This window comes from Hyla sarda, unplaced genomic scaffold (assembly GCF_029499605.1).
Source record: "Hyla sarda isolate aHylSar1 unplaced genomic scaffold, aHylSar1.hap1 scaffold_91, whole genome shotgun sequence".
Taxonomy (NCBI): Eukaryota; Metazoa; Chordata; class Amphibia; order Anura; family Hylidae; genus Hyla; species Hyla sarda.
In genome coordinates, this window is record NW_026610938.1 from 598,003 (window position 1) to 619,314 (window position 21,312).

At 46.4% G+C, this 21,312-nt stretch overlaps 9 non-coding genes and 1 pseudogene across 9 annotated transcripts; all 10 read left to right on the forward strand.

The window, feature by feature from the left end:
* The first annotated feature begins 296 nt into the window (after positions 1 to 296).
* Positions 297 to 487, forward strand: LOC130349191 (U2 spliceosomal RNA). Its single transcript, XR_008886588.1, has one exon. It is a non-coding gene; the product is annotated as a U2 spliceosomal RNA (small nuclear RNA).
* Positions 488 to 2,583: 2,096 nt separating this feature from the next.
* On the forward strand, positions 2,584 to 2,774 carry LOC130349192 (U2 spliceosomal RNA). The gene has a single exon (XR_008886589.1). It is a non-coding gene; the product is annotated as a U2 spliceosomal RNA (small nuclear RNA).
* A 2,090-nt stretch (positions 2,775 to 4,864) lies between these two features.
* On the forward strand, positions 4,865 to 5,055 carry LOC130349194 (U2 spliceosomal RNA). Its single transcript, XR_008886590.1, has one exon. It is a non-coding gene; the product is annotated as a U2 spliceosomal RNA (small nuclear RNA).
* A 2,094-nt stretch (positions 5,056 to 7,149) lies between these two features.
* LOC130349196 (U2 spliceosomal RNA) lies at positions 7,150 to 7,340 on the forward strand. The gene has a single exon (XR_008886592.1). It is a non-coding gene; the product is annotated as a U2 spliceosomal RNA (small nuclear RNA).
* A 2,097-nt stretch (positions 7,341 to 9,437) lies between these two features.
* On the forward strand, positions 9,438 to 9,628 carry LOC130349197 (U2 spliceosomal RNA). Its single transcript, XR_008886593.1, has one exon. It is a non-coding gene; the product is annotated as a U2 spliceosomal RNA (small nuclear RNA).
* Positions 9,629 to 11,714: 2,086 nt separating this feature from the next.
* Positions 11,715 to 11,905, forward strand: LOC130349198 (U2 spliceosomal RNA). Its single transcript, XR_008886594.1, has one exon. It is a non-coding gene; the product is annotated as a U2 spliceosomal RNA (small nuclear RNA).
* Positions 11,906 to 14,012: 2,107 nt separating this feature from the next.
* Positions 14,013 to 14,203, forward strand: LOC130349199 (U2 spliceosomal RNA). The gene has a single exon (XR_008886595.1). It is a non-coding gene; the product is annotated as a U2 spliceosomal RNA (small nuclear RNA).
* Positions 14,204 to 16,286: 2,083 nt separating this feature from the next.
* LOC130349200 (U2 spliceosomal RNA) lies at positions 16,287 to 16,477 on the forward strand. Its single transcript, XR_008886596.1, has one exon. It is a non-coding gene; the product is annotated as a U2 spliceosomal RNA (small nuclear RNA).
* A 2,101-nt stretch (positions 16,478 to 18,578) lies between these two features.
* On the forward strand, positions 18,579 to 18,769 carry LOC130349202 (U2 spliceosomal RNA). Its single transcript, XR_008886598.1, has one exon. It is a non-coding gene; the product is annotated as a U2 spliceosomal RNA (small nuclear RNA).
* A 2,083-nt stretch (positions 18,770 to 20,852) lies between these two features.
* On the forward strand, positions 20,853 to 21,070 carry LOC130349316 (U2 spliceosomal RNA; annotated as a pseudogene).
* The last annotated feature ends 242 nt before the right edge of the window (positions 21,071 to 21,312 follow it).

Sequence of the window (21,312 nt, forward strand, 5' to 3'; positions counted from 1 at the left end):
TGTGTGTTTCCTATGCAGATCCTAAGCCCAGTGTCACATGCAAGTAGGAGGAGTAAGAAGGGTTCCTGGCAAATCCGGGTTATGGATTGCATTTAAAAAGGCCCCGTGGGAGTGCAATGGGCCCCTGTCTTGCTGCTTAGCAATAATGGTATGGGTTTAGGTTCTGCTGTGTGTACTGGTGGTTGACTGCCCCCCAGCCCAGAGTGTGCATGGAAAATTGTCTGGCAGCCTCCCTGACAGCAAGCAGTGATAGTGCCCATGAAGGGCACCTTGTTGGGCCCGCCCCTTTCACGGTTATCGCTTCTCGGCCTTTTGGCTAAGATCAAGTGTAGTATCTGTTCTTATCAGTTTAATATCTGATACGTCCCCTATCTGGGGACCATATATTAAATGGATTTTTGAGAACGGGGGCCGATTTCGAAGCTTGCTTCCGTCGCCCTATGCATTGACCCGATATGGCAGTATCTTCGGGTACAGTGCACCACCCCCTTACAGGGTTAAAAAGAAAGATTCCTACTTTCATTGCTACCTGCTTGCTGGCTAGCCAGCTAGCCAGCCCTGTGGGCCTTGCTGCTGCTGCAGCCAAAAAACAAAAGGTGGTGCTGCTGCTGCTTCTGCTGCTTCTGCTTCTGCTTGTGTCTGGCCGCTGTTGGAGCGTCCAGGCACAGGACTTCTGCTGCTGCTGACTAAATGGCCTCCTTAATTGGATCATTTGAGTAGCCAGCACACCTGTGCAGGTAGGGCATGACATGATAGGCAGCTGCCTTGATAGCGGGTGGGTGCTGAATGTTCCTAATTGACAAAATAAGATTAATGCTTATGAAGAAATATAAAATCTCATCCCTTCCCCAATATCGCGCCACACCCCTACCCCTTAATTCCCTGGTTGAACTTGATGGACATATGTCTTTTTTCGACCGTACTAACTATGTAACTATGTAACATAACATGGGGGGGGGGGGGGTCTCCTGGCTGTTCACACAGGTGTGTCATTGCTGTACATTGACCATGCATTGCTTCTGTGGTATTGCAAAGGCAAAGACAAATGCTTCCAGCCATCCATTGCACTAATGGATTGGTCATCAGCTGGCTGTCTATGTCCCGCATCAATATAGACCAAAGTACAGAGGGTTAGGCTATGCTATTGTGCACCTACCTGATGCATCAGAAGGTGCGAGGCCCTTGCTAAATTCTGTGCACAGACTTTGAGATCTATACTTTAGACTGTATCTAAACCTGCTCCAACATGGACTGACATTCTGGCCTACTTTCAGCCGATGCGACTTGTCTGTCGCTGAACAGTCGCTTTTTATGTATTCAGCACCTATGTATAATGTTGTAAAAATGCTCTAGAAGCTAAAGTCGCAGAAATGTCACACATATTTGGCCTGCAACTTTCTGTGCGACAAATTCAGACAGGAAAAATCAGTATAAATCCTTAGAAAATTATCCCCCAGTGTCTCCATCTGCTGGCGGTATTGAATAAGCATTGCTGCACTGATGGGGTATGCATTAGACGAAAAAAAAGAAGAAAAAGAAGAATAATACGCCCAGAAAAGAGGCGAAAAGGAGAAAAACGTAAAAAAAACGTGAAAAAAAAGTAAGAGGAAGAGAAGGGAAAAAAAGGTGGAAATGGGTTTAAAAGTGATTTCGGCGGAGAAATATATATATATATATATATATATATATATATATATATATATATATATACGCGCACACACACACATATATATAAACGTATTCTCCGTTGAGATATTGCAGCCGCTGCTGTGTCCAGGCCCAGGAGCCTTAGCACTGTGCTGTGATGTCACTCAATACCACTGACATCACTAGGTGTAAACAACATCTCTCCTTTGCTGTGTATGTGACTATGGAGCTGTTTGGTGATGTCGTCTATTATGGCCTTCATAGAAGCAACAGGAGATTGTTGCATCCATCTAGAACCCTCAGAACTACAGTGCTATGATGTCACTCACTTCCACAGGCCTTGCAGAGTGTAAACAACAACAACCCAGCTTTGTTGTGTATGTAACCATAGGGATTTGTGATGTCACCTAGAACCTTCACAGCAGCGACAGCTTTATGAGGAGCATCAGCACTGCTCTGCCTGAGCAGAACCATCACCGCCATAGGTTGTCAAATAACCCGGGTTTAACCCACACAGGTAAGTCCAATGGGGTGCAGGCATGTCCTCTATGCTTACAGCTTCCCGTGGGTGTTGGTTTGATACCGTTTGGGGACAGCCAAGGAGGCATCTGCAGGCAACAAAGGTAGGTGTGTGCTTGTGTGTGTGTTTCCTATGCAGATCCTAAGCCCAGTGTCACATGCAAGTAGGAGGAGTAAGAAGGGTTCCTGGCAAATCCGGGTTATGGATTGCATTTAAAAAGGCCCCGTGGGAGTGCAATGGGCCCCTGTCTTGCTGCTTAGCAATAATGGTATGGGTTTAGGTTCTGCTGTGTGTACTGGTGGTTGACTGCCCCCCAGCCCAGAGTGTGCATGGAAAATTGTCTGGCAGCCTCCCTGACAGCAAGCAGTGATAGTGCCCATGAAGGGCACCTTGTTGGGCCCGCCCCTTTCACGGTTATCGCTTCTCGGCCTTTTGGCTAAGATCAAGTGTAGTATCTGTTCTTATCAGTTTAATATCTGATACGTCCCCTATCTGGGGACCATATATTAAATGGATTTTTGAGAACGGGGGCCGATTTCGAAGCTTGCTTCCGTCGCCCTATGCATTGACCCGATATGGCAGTATCTTCGGGTACAGTGCACCACCCCCTTACAGGGTTAAAAAGAAAGATTCCTACTTTCATTGCTACCTGCTTGCTGGCTAGCCAGCTAGCCAGCCCTGTGGGCCTTGCTGCTGCTGCAGCCAAAAAACAAAAGGTGGTGCTGCTGCTGCTTCTGCTGCTTCTGCTTCTGCTTGTGTCTGGCCGCTGTTGGAGCGTCCAGGCACAGGACTTCTGCTGCTGCTGACTAAATGGCCTCCTTAATTGGATCATTTGAGTAGCCAGCACACCTGTGCAGGTAGGGCATGACATGATAGGCAGCTGCCTTGATAGCGGGTGGGTGCTGAATGTTCCTAATTGACAAAATAAGATTAATGCTTATGAAGAAATATAAAATCTCATCCCTTCCCCAATATCGCGCCACACCCCTACCCCTTAATTCCCTGGTTGAACTTGATGGACATATGTCTTTTTTCGACCGTACTAACTATGTAACTATGTAACATAACATGGGGGGGGGGGGGTCTCCTGGCTGTTCACACAGGTGTGTCATTGCTGTACATTGACCATGCATTGCTTCTGTGGTATTGCAAAGGCAAAGACAAATGCTTCCAGCCATCCATTGCACTAATGGATTGGTCATCAGCTGGCTGTCTATGTCCCGCATCAATATAGACCAAAGTACAGAGGGTTAGGCTATGCTATTGTGCACCTACCTGATGCATCAGAAGGTGCGAGGCCCTTGCTAAATTCTGTGCACAGACTTTGAGATCTATACTTTAGACTGTATCTAAACCTGCTCCAACATGGACTGACATTCTGGCCTACTTTCAGCCGATGCGACTTGTCTGTCGCTGAACAGTCGCTTTTTATGTATTCAGCACCTATGTATAATGTTGTAAAAATGCTCTAGAAGCTAAAGTCGCAGAAATGTCACACATATTTGGCCTGCAACTTTCTGTGCGACAAATTCAGACAGGAAAAATCAGTATAAATCCTTAGAAAATTATCCCCCAGTGTCTCCATCTGCTGGCGGTATTGAATAAGCATTGCTGCACTGATGGGGTATGCATTAGACGAAAAAAAAGAAGAAAAAGAAGAATAATACGCCCAGAAAAGAGGCGAAAAGGAGAAAAACGTAAAAAAACGTGAAAAAAAAGTAAGAGGAAGAGAAGGGAAAAAAAGGTGGAAATGGGTTTAAAAGTGATTTCGGCGGAGAAATATATATATATATATATATATATATATATATATATATATATATACGCGCACACACACACATATATATAAACGTATTCTCCGTTGAGATATTGCAGCCGCTGCTGTGTCCAGGCCCAGGAGCCTTAGCACTGTGCTGTGATGTCACTCAATACCACTGACATCACTAGGTGTAAACAACATCTCTCCTTTGCTGTGTATGTGACTATGGAGCTGTTTGGTGATGTCGTCTATTATGGCCTTCATAGAAGCAACAGGAGATTGTTGCATCCATCTAGAACCCTCAGAACTACAGTGCTATGATGTCACTCACTTCCACAGGCCTTGCAGAGTGTAAACAACAACAACCCAGCTTTGTTGTGTATGTAACCATAGGGATTTGTGATGTCACCTAGAACCTTCACAGCAGCGACAGCTTTATGAGGAGCATCAGCACTGCTCTGCCTGAGCAGAACCATCACCGCCATAGGTTGTCAAATAACCCGGGTTTAACCCACACAGGTAAGTCCAATGGGGTGCAGGCATGTCCTCTATGCTTACAGCTTCCCGTGGGTGTTGGTTTGATACCGTTTGGGGACAGCCAAGGAGGCATCTGCAGGCAACAAAGGTAGGTGTGTGCTTGTGTGTGTGTTTCCTATGCAGATCCTAAGCCCAGTGTCACATGCAAGTAGGAGGAGTAAGAAGGGTTCCTGGCAAATCCGGGTTATGGATTGCATTTAAAAAGGCCCCGTGGGAGTGCAATGGGCCCCTGTCTTGCTGCTTAGCAATAATGGTATGGGTTTAGGTTCTGCTGTGTGTACTGGTGGTTGACTGCCCCCCAGCCCAGAGTGTGCATGGAAAATTGTCTGGCAGCCTCCCTGACAGCAAGCAGTGATAGTGCCCATGAAGGGCACCTTGTTGGGCCCGCCCCTTTCACGGTTATCGCTTCTCGGCCTTTTGGCTAAGATCAAGTGTAGTATCTGTTCTTATCAGTTTAATATCTGATACGTCCCCTATCTGGGGACCATATATTAAATGGATTTTTGAGAACGGGGGCCGATTTCGAAGCTTGCTTCCGTCGCCCTATGCATTGACCCGATATGGCAGTATCTTCGGGTACAGTGCACCACCCCCTTACAGGGTTAAAAAGAAAGATTCCTACTTTCATTGCTACCTGCTTGCTGGCTAGCCAGCTAGCCAGCCCTGTGGGCCTTGCTGCTGCTGCAGCCAAAAAACAAAAGGTGGTGCTGCTGCTGCTTCTGCTGCTTCTGCTTCTGCTTGTGTCTGGCCGCTGTTGGAGCGTCCAGGCACAGGACTTCTGCTGCTGCTGACTAAATGGCCTCCTTAATTGGATCATTTGAGTAGCCAGCACACCTGTGCAGGTAGGGCATGACATGATAGGCAGCTGCCTTGATAGCGGGTGGGTGCTGAATGTTCCTAATTGACAAAATAAGATTAATGCTTATGAAGAAATATAAAATCTCATCCCTTCCCCAATATCGCGCCACACCCCTACCCCTTAATTCCCTGGTTGAACTTGATGGACATATGTCTTTTTTCGACCGTACTAACTATGTAACTATGTAACATAACATGGGGGGGGGGGGGGGTCTCCTGGCTGTTCACACAGGTGTGTCATTGCTGTACATTGACCATGCATTGCTTCTGTGGTATTGCAAAGGCAAAGACAAATGCTTCCAGCCATCCATTGCACTAATGGATTGGTCATCAGCTGGCTGTCTATGTCCCGCATCAATATAGACCAAAGTACAGAGGGTTAGGCTATGCTATTGTGCACCTACCTGATGCATCAGAAGGTGCGAGGCCCTTGCTAAATTCTGTGCACAGACTTTGAGATCTATACTTTAGACTGTATCTAAACCTGCTCCAACATGGACTGACATTCTGGCCTACTTTCAGCCGATGCGACTTGTCTGTCGCTGAACAGTCGCTTTTTATGTATTCAGCACCTATGTATAATGTTGTAAAAATGCTCTAGAAGCTAAAGTCGCAGAAATGTCACACATATTTGGCCTGCAACTTTCTGTGCGACAAATTCAGACAGGAAAAATCAGTATAAATCCTTAGAAAATTATCCCCCAGTGTCTCCATCTGCTGGCGGTATTGAATAAGCATTGCTGCACTGATGGGGTATGCATTAGACGAAAAAAAAGAAGAAAAAGAAGAATAATACGCCCAGAAAAGAGGCGAAAAGGAGAAAAACGTAAAAAAACGTGAAAAAAAAGTAAGAGGAAGAGAAGGGAAAAAAAGGTGGAAATGGGTTTAAAAGTGATTTCGGCGGAGAAATATATATATATATATATATATATATATATATATATATATATATATACGCGCACACACACACATATATATAAACGTATTCTCCGTTGAGATATTGCAGCCGCTGCTGTGTCCAGGCCCAGGAGCCTTAGCACTGTGCTGTGATGTCACTCAATACCACTGACATCACTAGGTGTAAACAACATCTCTCCTTTGCTGTGTATGTGACTATGGAGCTGTTTGGTGATGTCGTCTATTATGGCCTTCATAGAAGCAACAGGAGATTGTTGCATCCATCTAGAACCCTCAGAACTACAGTGCTATGATGTCACTCACTTCCACAGGCCTTGCAGAGTGTAAACAACAACAACCCAGCTTTGTTGTGTATGTAACCATAGGGATTTGTGATGTCACCTAGAACCTTCACAGCAGCGACAGCTTTATGAGGAGCATCAGCACTGCTCTGCCTGAGCAGAACCATCACTGCCATAGGTTGTCAAATAACCCGGGTTTAACCCACACAGGTAAGTCCAATGGGGTGCAGGCATGTCCTCTATGCTTACAGCTTCCCGTGGGTGTTGGTTTGATACCGTTTGGGGACAGCCAAGGAGGCATCTGCAGGCAACAAAGGTAGGTGTGTGCTTGTGTGTGTGTTTCCTATGCAGATCCTAAGCCCAGTGTCACATGCAAGTAGGAGGAGTAAGAAGGGTTCCTGGCAAATCCGGGTTATGGATTGCATTTAAAAAGGCCCCGTGGGAGTGCAATGGGCCCCTGTCTTGCTGCTTAGCAATAATGGTATGGGTTTAGGTTCTGCTGTGTGTACTGGTGGTTGACTGCCCCCCAGCCCAGAGTGTGCATGGAAAATTGTCTGGCAGCCTCCCTGACAGCAAGCAGTGATAGTGCCCATGAAGGGCACCTTGTTGGGCCCGCCCCTTTCACGGTTATCGCTTCTCGGCCTTTTGGCTAAGATCAAGTGTAGTATCTGTTCTTATCAGTTTAATATCTGATACGTCCCCTATCTGGGGACCATATATTAAATGGATTTTTGAGAACGGGGGCCGATTTCGAAGCTTGCTTCCGTCGCCCTATGCATTGACCCGATATGGCAGTATCTTCGGGTACAGTGCACCACCCCCTTACAGGGTTAAAAAGAAAGATTCCTACTTTCATTGCTACCTGCTTGCTGGCTAGCCAGCTAGCCAGCCCTGTGGGCCTTGCTGCTGCTGCAGCCAAAAAACAAAAGGTGGTGCTGCTGCTGCTTCTGCTGCTTCTGCTTCTGCTTGTGTCTGGCCGCTGTTGGAGCGTCCAGGCACAGGACTTCTGCTGCTGCTGACTAAATGGCCTCCTTAATTGGATCATTTGAGTAGCCAGCACACCTGTGCAGGTAGGGCATGACATGATAGGCAGCTGCCTTGATAGCGGGTGGGTGCTGAATGTTCCTAATTGACAAAATAAGATTAATGCTTATGAAGAAATATAAAATCTCATCCCTTCCCCAATATCGCGCCACACCCCTACCCCTTAATTCCCTGGTTGAACTTGATGGACATATGTCTTTTTTCGACCGTACTAACTATGTAACTATGTAACATAACATGGGGGGGGGGGGGGTCTCCTGGCTGTTCACACAGGTGTGTCATTGCTGTACATTGACCATGCATTGCTTCTGTGGTATTGCAAAGGCAAAGACAAATGCTTCCAGCCATCCATTGCACTAATGGATTGGTCATCAGCTGGCTGTCTATGTCCCGCATCAATATAGACCAAAGTACAGAGGGTTAGGCTATGCTATTGTGCACCTACCTGATGCATCAGAAGGTGCGAGGCCCTTGCTAAATTCTGTGCACAGACTTTGAGATCTATACTTTAGACTGTATCTAAACCTGCTCCAACATGGACTGACATTCTGGCCTACTTTCAGCCGATGCGACTTGTCTGTCGCTGAACAGTCGCTTTTTATGTATTCAGCACCTATGTATAATGTTGTAAAAATGCTCTAGAAGCTAAAGTCGCAGAAATGTCACACATATTTGGCCTGCAACTTTCTGTGCGACAAATTCAGACAGGAAAAATCAGTATAAATCCTTAGAAAATTATCCCCCAGTGTCTCCATCTGCTGGCGGTATTGAATAAGCATTGCTGCACTGATGGGGTATGCATTAGACGAAAAAAAAGAAGAAAAAGAAGAATAATACGCCCAGAAAAGAGGCGAAAAGGAGAAAAACGTAAAAAAAACGTGAAAAAAAAGTAAGAGGAAGAGAAGGGAAAAAAAGGTGGAAATGGGTTTAAAAGTGATTTCGGCGGAGAATATATATATATATATATATATATATATATATATATATATATATATATATACGCGCACACACACACATATATATAAACGTATTCTCCGTTGAGATATTGCAGCCGCTGCTGTGTCCAGGCCCAGGAGCCTTAGCACTGTGCTGTGATGTCACTCAATACCACTGACATCACTAGGTGTAAACAACATCTCTCCTTTGCTGTGTATGTGACTATGGAGCTGTTTGGTGATGTCGTCTATTATGGCCTTCATAGAAGCAACAGGAGATTGTTGCATCCATCTAGAACCCTCAGAACTACAGTGCTATGATGTCACTCACTTCCACAGGCCTTGCAGAGTGTAAACAACAACAACCCAGCTTTGTTGTGTATGTAACCATAGGGATTTGTGATGTCACCTAGAACCTTCACAGCAGCGACAGCTTTATGAGGAGCATCAGCACTGCTCTGCCTGAGCAGAACCATCACCGCCATAGGTTGTCAAATAACCCGGGTTTAACCCACACAGGTAAGTCCAATGGGGTGCAGGCATGTCCTCTATGCTTACAGCTTCCCGTGGGTGTTGGTTTGATACCGTTTGGGGACAGCCAAGGAGGCATCTGCAGGCAACAAAGGTAGGTGTGTGCTTGTGTGTGTGTTTCCTATGCAGATCCTAAGCCCAGTGTCACATGCAAGTAGGAGGAGTAAGAAGGGTTCCTGGCAAATCCGGGTTATGGATTGCATTTAAAAAGGCCCCGTGGGAGTGCAATGGGCCCCTGTCTTGCTGCTTAGCAATAATGGTATGGGTTTAGGTTCTGCTGTGTGTACTGGTGGTTGACTGCCCCCCAGCCCAGAGTGTGCATGGAAAATTGTCTGGCAGCCTCCCTGACAGCAAGCAGTGATAGTGCCCATGAAGGGCACCTTGTTGGGCCCGCCCCTTTCACGGTTATCGCTTCTCGGCCTTTTGGCTAAGATCAAGTGTAGTATCTGTTCTTATCAGTTTAATATCTGATACGTCCCCTATCTGGGGACCATATATTAAATGGATTTTTGAGAACGGGGGCCGATTTCGAAGCTTGCTTCCGTCGCCCTATGCATTGACCCGATATGGCAGTATCTTCGGGTACAGTGCACCACCCCCTTACAGGGTTAAAAAGAAAGATTCCTACTTTCATTGCTACCTGCTTGCTGGCTAGCCAGCTAGCCAGCCCTGTGGGCCTTGCTGCTGCTGCAGCAGCCAAAAAACAAAAGGTGGTGCTGCTGCTGCTTCTGCTGCTTCTGCTTCTGCTTGTGTCTGGCCGCTGTTGGAGCGTCCAGGCACAGGACTTCTGCTGCTGCTGACTAAATGGCCTCCTTAATTGGATCATTTGAGTAGCCAGCACACCTGTGCAGGTAGGGCATGACATGATAGGCAGCTGCCTTGATAGCGGGTGGGTGCTGAATGTTCCTAATTGACAAAATAAGATTAATGCTTATGAAGAAATATAAAATCTCATCCCTTCCCCAATATCGCGCCACACCCCTACCCCTTAATTCCCTGGTTGAACTTGATGGACATATGTCTTTTTTCGACCGTACTAACTATGTAACTATGTAACATAACATGGGGGGGGTCTCCTGGCTGTTCACACAGGTGTGTCATTGCTGTACATTGACCATGCATTGCTTCTGTGGTATTGCAAAGGCAAAGACAAATGCTTCCAGCCATCCATTGCACTAATGGATTGGTCATCAGCTGGCTGTCTATGTCCCGCATCAATATAGACCAAAGTACAGAGGGTTAGGCTATGCTATTGTGCACCTACCTGATGCATCAGAAGGTGCGAGGCCCTTGCTAAATTCTGTGCACAGACTTTGAGATCTATACTTTAGACTGTATCTAAACCTGCTCCAACATGGACTGACATTCTGGCCTACTTTCAGCCGATGCGACTTGTCTGTCGCTGAACAGTCGCTTTTTATGTATTCAGCACCTATGTATAATGTTGTAAAAATGCTCTAGAAGCTAAAGTCGCAGAAATGTCACACATATTTGGCCTGCAACTTTCTGTGCGACAAATTCAGACAGGAAAAATCAGTATAAATCCTTAGAAAATTATCCCCCAGTGTCTCCATCTGCTGGCGGTATTGAATAAGCATTGCTGCACTGATGGGGTATGCATTAGACGAAAAAAAAGAAGAAAAAGAAGAATAATACGCCCAGAAAAGAGGCGAAAAGGAGAAAAACGTAAAAAAACGTGAAAAAAAAGTAAGAGGAAGAGAAGGGAAAAAAAGGTGGAAATGGGTTTAAAAGTGATTTCGGCGGAGAAATATATATATATATATATATATATATATATATATATATATATACGCGCACACACACACATATATATAAACGTATTCTCCGTTGAGATATTGCAGCCGCTGCTGTGTCCAGGCCCAGGAGCCTTAGCACTGTGCTGTGATGTCACTCAATACCACTGACATCACTAGGTGTAAACAACATCTCTCCTTTGCTGTGTATGTGACTATGGAGCTGTTTGGTGATGTCGTCTATTATGGCCTTCATAGAAGCAACAGGAGATTGTTGCATCCATCTAGAACCCTCAGAACTACAGTGCTATGATGTCACTCACTTCCACAGGCCTTGCAGAGTGTAAACAACAACAACCCAGCTTTGTTGTGTATGTAACCATAGGGATTTGTGATGTCACCTAGAACCTTCACAGCAGCGACAGCTTTATGAGGAGCATCAGCACTGCTCTGCCTGAGCAGAACCATCACCGCCATAGGTTGTCAAATAACCCGGGTTTAACCCACACAGGTAAGTCCAATGGGGTGCAGGCATGTCCTCTATGCTTACAGCTTCCCGTGGGTGTTGGTTTGATACCGTTTGGGGACAGCCAAGGAGGCATCTGCAGGCAACAAAGGTAGGTGTGTGCTTGTGTGTGTGTTTCCTATGCAGATCCTAAGCCCAGTGTCACATGCAAGTAGGAGGAGTAAGAAGGGTTCCTGGCAAATCCGGGTTATGGATTGCATTTAAAAAGGCCCCGTGGGAGTGCAATGGGCCCCTGTCTTGCTGCTTAGCAATAATGGTATGGGTTTAGGTTCTGCTGTGTGTACTGGTGGTTGACTGCCCCCCAGCCCAGAGTGTGCATGGAAAATTGTCTGGCAGCCTCCCTGACAGCAAGCAGTGATAGTGCCCATGAAGGGCACCTTGTTGGGCCCGCCCCTTTCACGGTTATCGCTTCTCGGCCTTTTGGCTAAGATCAAGTGTAGTATCTGTTCTTATCAGTTTAATATCTGATACGTCCCCTATCTGGGGACCATATATTAAATGGATTTTTGAGAACGGGGGCCGATTTCGAAGCTTGCTTCCGTCGCCCTATGCATTGACCCGATATGGCAGTATCTTCGGGTACAGTGCACCACCCCCTTACAGGGTTAAAAAGAAAGATTCCTACTTTCATTGCTACCTGCTTGCTGGCTAGCCAGCTAGCCAGCCCTGTGGGCCTTGCTGCTGCTGCAGCCAAAAAACAAAAGGTGGTGCTGCTGCTGCTGCTTCTGCTGCTTCTGCTGCTTCTGCTTCTGCTTGTGTCTGGCCGCTGTTGGAGCGTCCAGGCACAGGACTTCTGCTGCTGCTGACTAAATGGCCTCCTTAATTGGATCATTTGAATAGCCAGCACACCTGTGCAGGTAGGGCATGACATGATAGGCAGCTGCCTTGATAGCGGGTGGGTGCTGAATGTTCCTAATTGACAAAATAAGATTAATGCTTATGAAGAAATATAAAATCTCATCCCTTCCCCAATATCGCGCCACACCCCTACCCCTTAATTCCCTGGTTGAACTTGATGGACATATGTCTTTTTTCGACCGTACTAACTATGTAACTATGTAACATAACATGGGGGGGGGGGGGGGGGGTCTCCTGGCTGTTCACACAGGTGTGTCATTGCTGTACATTGACCATGCATTGCTTCTGTGGTATTGCAAAGGCAAAGACAAATGCTTCCAGCCATCCATTGCACTAATGGATTGGTCATCAGCTGGCTGTCTATGTCCCGCATCAATATAGACCAAAGTACAGAGGGTTAGGCTATGCTATTGTGCACCTACCTGATGCATCAGAAGGTGCGAGGCCCTTGCTAAATTCTGTGCACAGACTTTGAGATCTATACTTTAGACTGTATCTAAACCTGCTCCAACATGGACTGACATTCTGGCCTACTTTCAGCCGATGCGACTTGTCTGTCGCTGAACAGTCGCTTTTTATGTATTCAGCACCTATGTATAATGTTGTAAAAATGCTCTAGAAGCTAAAGTCGCAGAAATGTCACACATATTTGGCCTGCAACTTTCTGTGCGACAAATTCAGACAGGAAAAATCAGTATAAATCCTTAGAAAATTATCCCCCAGTGTCTCCATCTGCTGGCGGTATTGAATAAGCATTGCTGCACTGATGGGGTATGCATTAGACGAAAAAAAAGAAGAAAAAGAAGAATAATACGCCCAGAAAAGAGGCGAAAAGGAGAAAAACGTAAAAAAACGTGAAAAAAAAGTAAGAGGAAGAGAAGGGAAAAAAAGGTGGAAATGGGTTTAAAAGTGATTTCGGCGGAGAAATATATATATATATATATATATATATATATATATATATATATATACGCGCACACACACACATATATATAAACGTATTCTCCGTTGAGATATTGCAGCCGCTGCTGTGTCCAGGCCCAGGAGCCTTAGCACTGTGCTGTGATGTCACTCAATACCACTGACATCACTAGGTGTAAACAACATCTCTCCTTTGCTGTGTATGTGACTATGGAGCTGTTTGGTGATGTCGTCTATTATGGCCTTCATAGAAGCAACAGGAGATTGTTGCATCCATCTAGAACCCTCAGAACTACAGTGCTATGATGTCACTCACTTCCACAGGCCTTGCAGAGTGTAAAAAACAACAACCCAGCTTTGTTGTGTATGTAACCATAGGGATTTGTGATGTCACCTAGAACCTTCACAGCAGCGACAGCTTTATGAGGAGCATCAGCACTGCTCTGCCTGAGCAGAACCATCACCGCCATAGGTTGTCAAATAACCCGGGTTTAACCCACACAGGTAAGTCCAATGGGGTGCAGGCATGTCCTCTATGCTTACAGCTTCCCGTGGGTGTTGGTTTGATACCGTTTGGGGACAGCCAAGGAGGCATCTGCAGGCAACAAAGGTAGGTGTGTGCTTGTGTGTGTGTTTCCTATGCAGATCCTAAGCCCAGTGTCACATGCAAGTAGGAGGAGTAAGAAGGGTTCCTGGCAAATCCGGGTTATGGATTGCATTTAAAAAGGCCCCGTGGGAGTGCAATGGGCCCCTGTCTTGCTGCTTAGCAATAATGGTATGGGTTTAGGTTCTGCTGTGTGTACTGGTGGTTGACTGCCCCCCAGCCCAGAGTGTGCATGGAAAATTGTCTGGCAGCCTCCCTGACAGCAAGCAGTGATAGTGCCCATGAAGGGCACCTTGTTGGGCCCGCCCCTTTCACGGTTATCGCTTCTCGGCCTTTTGGCTAAGATCAAGTGTAGTATCTGTTCTTATCAGTTTAATATCTGATACGTCCCCTATCTGGGGACCATATATTAAATGGATTTTTGAGAACGGGGGCCGATTTCGAAGCTTGCTTCCGTCGCCCTATGCATTGACCCGATATGGCAGTATCTTCGGGTACAGTGCACCACCCCCTTACAGGGTTAAAAAGAAAGATTCCTACTTTCATTGCTACCTGCTTGCTGGCTAGCCAGCTAGCCAGCCCTGTGGGCCTTGCTGCTGCTGCAGCCAAAAAACAAAAGGTGGTGCTGCTGCTGCTTCTGCTGCTTCTGCTTCTGCTTGTGTCTGGCCGCTGTTGGAGCGTCCAGGCACAGGACTTCTGCTGCTGCTGACTAAATGGCCTCCTTAATTGGATCATTTGAGTAGCCAGCACACCTGTGCAGGTAGGGCATGACATGATAGGCAGCTGCCTTGATAGCGGGTGGGTGCTGAATGTTCCTAATTGACAAAATAAGATTAATGCTTATGAAGAAATATAAAATCTCATCCCTTCCCCAATATCGCGCCACACCCCTACCCCTTAATTCCCTGGTTGAACTTGATGGACATATGTCTTTTTTCGACCGTACTAACTATGTAACTATGTAACATAACATGGGGGGGGGGGGTCTCCTGGCTGTTCACACAGGTGTGTCATTGCTGTACATTGACCATGCATTGCTTCTGTGGTATTGCAAAGGCAAAGACAAATGCTTCCAGCCATCCATTGCACTAATGGATTGGTCATCAGCTGGCTGTCTATGTCCCGCATCAATATAGACCAAAGTACAGAGGGTTAGGCTATGCTATTGTGCACCTACCTGATGCATCAGAAGGTGCGAGGCCCTTGCTAAATTCTGTGCACAGACTTTGAGATCTATACTTTAGACTGTATCTAAACCTGCTCCAACATGGACTGACATTCTGGCCTACTTTCAGCCGATGCGACTTGTCTGTCGCTGAACAGTCGCTTTTTATGTATTCAGCACCTATGTATAATGTTGTAAAAATGCTCTAGAAGCTAAAGTCGCAGAAATGTCACACATATTTGGCCTGCAACTTTCTGTGCGACAAATTCAGACAGGAAAAATCAGTATAAATCCTTAGAAAATTATCCCCCAGTGTCTCCATCTGCTGGCGGTATTGAATAAGCATTGCTGCACTGATGGGGTATGCATTAGACGAAAAAAAAGAAGAAAAAGAAGAATAATACGCCCAGAAAAGAGGCGAAAAGGAGAAAAACGTAAAAAAACGTGAAAAAAAAGTAAGAGGAAGAGAAGGGAAAAAAAGGTGGAAATGGGTTTAAAAGTGATTTCGGCGGAGAAATATATATATATATATATATATATATATATATATATATACGCGCACACACACACATATATATAAACGTATTCTCCGTTGAGATATTGCAGCCGCTGCTGTGTCCAGGCCCAGGAGCCTTAGCACTGTGCTGTGATGTCACTCAATACCACTGACATCACTAGGTGTAAACAACATCTCTCCTTTGCTGTGTATGTGACTATGGAGCTGTTTGGTGATGTCGTCTATTATGGCCTTCATAGAAGCAACAGGAGATTGTTGCATCCATCTAGAACCCTCAGAACTACAGTGCTATGATGTCACTCACTTCCACAGGCCTTGCAGAGTGTAAACAACAACAACCCAGCTTTGTTGTGTATGTAACCATAGGGATTTGTGATGTCACCTAGAACCTTCACAGCAGCGACAGCTTTATGAGGAGCATCAGCACTGCTCTGCCTGAGCAGAACCATCACCGCCATAGGTTGTCAAATAACCCGGGTTTAACCCACACAGGTAAGTCCAATGGGGTGCAGGCATGTCCTCTATGCTTACAGCTTCCCGTGGGTGTTGGTTTGATACCGTTTGGGGACAGCCAAGGAGGCATCTGCAGGCAACAAAGGTAGGTGTGTGCTTGTGTGTGTGTTTCCTATGCAGATCCTAAGCCCAGTGTCACATGCAAGTAGGAGGAGTAAGAAGGGTTCCTGGCAAATCCGGGTTATGGATTGCATTTAAAAAGGCCCCGTGGGAGTGCAATGGGCCCCTGTCTTGCTGCTTAGCAATAATGGTATGGGTTTAGGTTCTGCTGTGTGTACTGGTGGTTGACTGCCCCCCAGCCCAGAGTGTGCATGGAAAATTGTCTGGCAGCCTCCCTGACAGCAAGCAGTGATAGTGCCCATGAAGGGCACCTTGTTGGGCCCGCCCCTTTCACGGTTATCGCTTCTCGGCCTTTTGGCTAAGATCAAGTGTAGTATCTGTTCTTATCAGTTTAATATCTGATACGTCCCCTATCTGGGGACCATATATTAAATGGATTTTTGAGAACGGGGGCCGATTTCGAAGCTTGCTTCCGTCGCCCTATGCATTGACCCGATATGGCAGTATCTTCGGGTACAGTGCACCACCCCCTTACAGGGTTAAAAAGAAAGATTCCTACTTTCATTGCTACCTGCTTGCTGGCTAGCCAGCTAGCCAGCCCTGTGGGCCTTGCTGCTGCTGCAGCAGCCAAAAAACAAAAGGTGGTGCTGCTGCTGCTTCTGCTGCTTCTGCTTCTGCTTGTGTCTGGCCGCTGTTGGAGCGTCCAGGCACAGGACTTCTGCTGCTGCTGACTAAATGGCCTCCTTAATTGGATCATTTGAGTAGCCAGCACACCTGTGCAGGTAGGGCATGACATGATAGGCAGCTGCCTTGATAGCGGGTGGGTGCTGAATGTTCCTAATTGACAAAATAAGATTAATGCTTATGAAGAAATATAAAATCTCATCCCTTCCCCAATATCGCGCCACACCCCTACCCCTTAATTCCCTGGTTGAACTTGATGGACATATGTCTTTTTTCGACCGTACTAACTATGTAACTATGTAACATAACATGGGGGGGGGGGGGGGGGGGTCTCCTGGCTGTTCACACAGGTGTGTCATTGCTGTACATTGACCATGCATTGCTTCTGTGGTATTGCAAAGGCAAAGACAAATGCTTCCAGCCATCCATTGCACTAATGGATTGGTCATCAGCTGGCTGTCTATGTCCCGCATCAATATAGACCAAAGTACAGAGGGTTAGGCTATGCTATTGTGCACCTACCTGATGCATCAGAAGGTGCGAGGCCCTTGCTAAATTCTGTGCACAGACTTTGAGATCTATACTTTAGACTGTATCTAAACCTGCTCCAACATGGACTGACATTCTGGCCTACTTTCAGCCGATGCGACTTGTCTGTCGCTGAACAGTCGCTTTTTATGTATTCAGCACCTATGTATAATGTTGTAAAAATGCTCTAGAAGCTAAAGTCGCAGAAATGTCACACATATTTGGCCTGCAACTTTCTGTGCGACAAATTCAGACAGGAAAAATCAGTATAAATCCTTAGAAAATTATCCCCCAGTGTCTCCATCTGCTGGCAGTATTGAATAAGCATTGCTGCACTGATGGGGTATGCATTAGACGAAAAAAAAGAAGAAAAAGAAGAATAATACGCCCAGAAAAGAGGCGAAAAGGAGAAAAACGTAAAAAAACGTGAAAAAAAAGTAAGAGGAAGAGAAGGGAAAAAAAGGTGGAAATGGGTTTAAAAGTGATTTCGGCGGAGAAAAAAATATATATATATATATATATATATATATATATATATATACATACGCGCACACACACACATATATATAAACGTATTCTCCGTTGAGATATTGCAGCCGCTGCTGTGTCCAGGCCCAGGAGCCTTAGCACTGTGCTGTGATGTCACTCAATACCACTGACATCACTAGGTGTAAACAACATCTCTCCTTTGCTGTGTATGTGACTATGGAGCTGTTTGGTGATGTCGTCTATTATGGCCTTCATAGAAGCAACAGGAGATTGTTGCATCCATCTAGAACCCTCAGAACTACAGTGCTATGATGTCACTCACTTCCACAGGCCTTGCAGAGTGTAAACAACAACAACCCAGCTTTGTTGTGTATGTAACCATAGGGATTTGTGATGTCACCTAGAACCTTCACAGCAGCGACAGCTTTATGAGGAGCATCAGCACTGCTCTGCCTGAGCAGAACCATCACCGCCATAGGTTGTCAAATAACCCGGGTTTAACCCACACAGGTAAGTCCAATGGGGTGCAGGCATGTCCTCTATGCTTACAGCTTCCCGTGGGTGTTGGTTTGATACCGTTTGGGGACAGCCAAGGAGGCATCTGCAGGCAACAAAGGTAGGTGTGTGCTTGTGTGTGTGTTTCCTATGCAGATCCTAAGCCCAGTGTCACATGCAAGTAGGAGGAGTAAGAAGGGTTCCTGGCAAATCCGGGTTATGGATTGCATTTAAAAAGGCCCCGTGGGAGTGCAATGGGCCCCTGTCTTGCTGCTTAGCAATAATGGTATGGGTTTAGGTTCTGCTGTGTGTACTGGTGGTTGACTGCCCCCCAGCCCAGAGTGTGCATGGAAAATTGTCTGGCAGCCTCCCTGACAGCAAGCAGTGATAGTGCCCATGAAGGGCACCTTGTTGGGCCCGCCCCTTTCACGGTTATCGCTTCTCGGCCTTTTGGCTAAGATCAAGTGTAGTATCTGTTCTTATCAGTTTAATATCTGATACGTCCCCTATCTGGGGACCATATATTAAATGGATTTTTGAGAACGGGGGCCGATTTCGAAGCTTGCTTCCGTCGCCCTATGCATTGACCCGATATGGCAGTATCTTCGGGTACAGTGCACCACCCCCTTACAGGGTTAAAAAGAAAGATTCCTACTTTCATTGCTACCTGCTTGCTGGCTAGCCAGCTAGCCAGCCCTGTGGGCCTTGCTGCTGCTGCAGCAGCCAAAAAACAAAAGGTGGTGCTGCTGCTGCTTCTGCTGCTTCTGCTTCTGCTTGTGTCTGGCCGCTGTTGGAGCGTCCAGGCACAGGACTTCTGCTGCTGCTGACTAAATGGCCTCCTTAATTGGATCATTTGAGTAGCCAGCACACCTGTGCAGGTAGGGCATGACATGATAGGCAGCTGCCTTGATAGCGGGTGGGTGCTGAATGTTCCTAATTGACAAAATAAGATTAATGCTTATGAAGAAATATAAAATCTCATCCCTTCCCCAATATCGCGCCACACCCCTACCCCTTAATTCCCTGGTTGAACTTGATGGACATATGTCTTTTTTCGACCGTACTAACTATGTAACTATGTAACATAACATGGGGGGGGGGGGGGGGGTCTCCTGGCTGTTCACACAGGTGTGTCATTGCTGTACATTGACCATGCATTGCTTCTGTGGTATTGCAAAGGCAAAGACAAATGCTTCCAGCCATCCATTGCACTAATGGATTGGTCATCAGCTGGCTGTCTATGTCCCGCATCAATATAGACCAAAGTACAGAGGGTTAGGCTATGCTATTGTGCACCTACCTGATGCATCAGAAGGTGCGAGGCCCTTGCTAAATTCTGTGCACAGACTTTGAGATCTATACTTTAGACTGTATCTAAACCTGCTCCAACATGGACTGACATTCTGGCCTACTTTCAGCCGATGCGACTTGTCTGTCGCTGAACAGTCGCTTTTTATGTATTCAGCACCTATGTATAATGTTGTAAAAATGCTCTAGAAGCTAAAGTCGCAGAAATGTCACACATATTTGGCCTGCAACTTTCTGTGCGACAAATTCAGACAGGAAAAATCAGTATAAATCCTTAGAAAATTATCCCCCAGTGTCTCCATCTGCTGGCGGTATTGAATAAGCATTGCTGCACTGATGGGGTATGCATTAGACGAAAAAAAAGAAGAAAAAGAAGAATAATACGCCCAGAAAAGAGGCGAAAAGGAGAAAAACGTAAAAAAACGTGAAAAAAAAGTAAGAGGAAGAGAAGGGAAAAAAAGGTGGAAATGGGTTTAAAAGTGATTTCGGCGGAGAAATATATATATATATATATATATATATATATACGCGCACACACACACATATATATAAACGTATTCTCCGTTGAGATATTGCAGCTGCTGCTGTGTCCAGGCCCAGGAGCCTTAGCACTGTGCTGTGATGTCACTCAATACCACTGACATCACTAGGTGTAAACAACATCTCTCCTTTGCTGTGTATGTGACTATGGAGCTGTTTGGTGATGTCGTCTATTATGGCCTTCATAGAAGCAACAGGAGATTGTTGCATCCATCTAGAACCCTCAGAACTACAGTGCTATGATGTCACTCACTTCCACAGGCCTTGCAGAGTGTAAACAACAACAACCCAGCTTTGTTGTGTATGTAACCATAGGGATTTGTGATGTCACCTAGAACCTTCACAGCAGCGACAGCTTTATGAGGAGCATCAGCACTGCTCTGCCTGAGCAGAACCATCACCGCCATAGGTTGTCAAATAACCCGGGTTTAACACACACAGGTAAGTCCAATGGGGTGCAGGCATGTCCTCTATGCTTACAGCTTCCCGTGGGTGTTGGTTTGATACCGTTTGGGGACAGCCAAGGAGGCATCTGCAGGCAACAAAGGTAGGTGTGTGCTTGTGTGTGTGTTTCCTATGCAGATCCTAAGCCCAGTGTCACATGCAAGTAGGAGGAGTAAGAAGGGTTCCTGGCAAATCCGGGTTATGGATTGCATTTAAAAAGGCCCCGTGGGAGTGCAATGGGCCCCTGTCTTGCTGCTTAGCAATAATGGTATGGGTTTAGGTTCTGCTGTGTGTACTGGTGGTTGACTGCCCCCCAGCCCAGAGTGTGCATGGAAAATTGTCTGGCAGCCTCCCTGACAGCAAGCAGTGATAGTGCCCATGAAGGGCACCTTGTTGGGCCCGCCCCTTTCACGGTTATCGCTTCTCGGCCTTTTGGCTAAGATCAAGTGTAGTATCTGCATTTGGTCTGGTCGGAAGGTGTCTGTGGTACCCCGCTTCTCGGCCTTGGGGGATTGTCTCTCCTTACGGAGGGACTTCACCCCCTTGCTGCTATTGGGGAGCGGGCTTAGTCCACGGACAACGGGTTGCGATCCCCCTGTCTCTGGGACCTTGTGTCTCAGAAGGCATTTTCGGTACGTTGAGCGTTACCTGTAGCTTCGGAAGCACCTAGGGTACCCCCGACCTCTGCCTTGGGTAAGGGTTCCGCTTTTATAGCGGGATTCCGAGCCCCTGCTGCTATTGGGGAAGGGGCTTAGTCCCTGGGTGTGGAAGATGCCGTTCTCCTGGGCTTTCCCCTCTGGGGAAATGTCGATGCGAAATACCATCCGCATAGAGGTGTCGGAGAGCCATCGTCAGTTGAAGAACCTCCGCTTCATT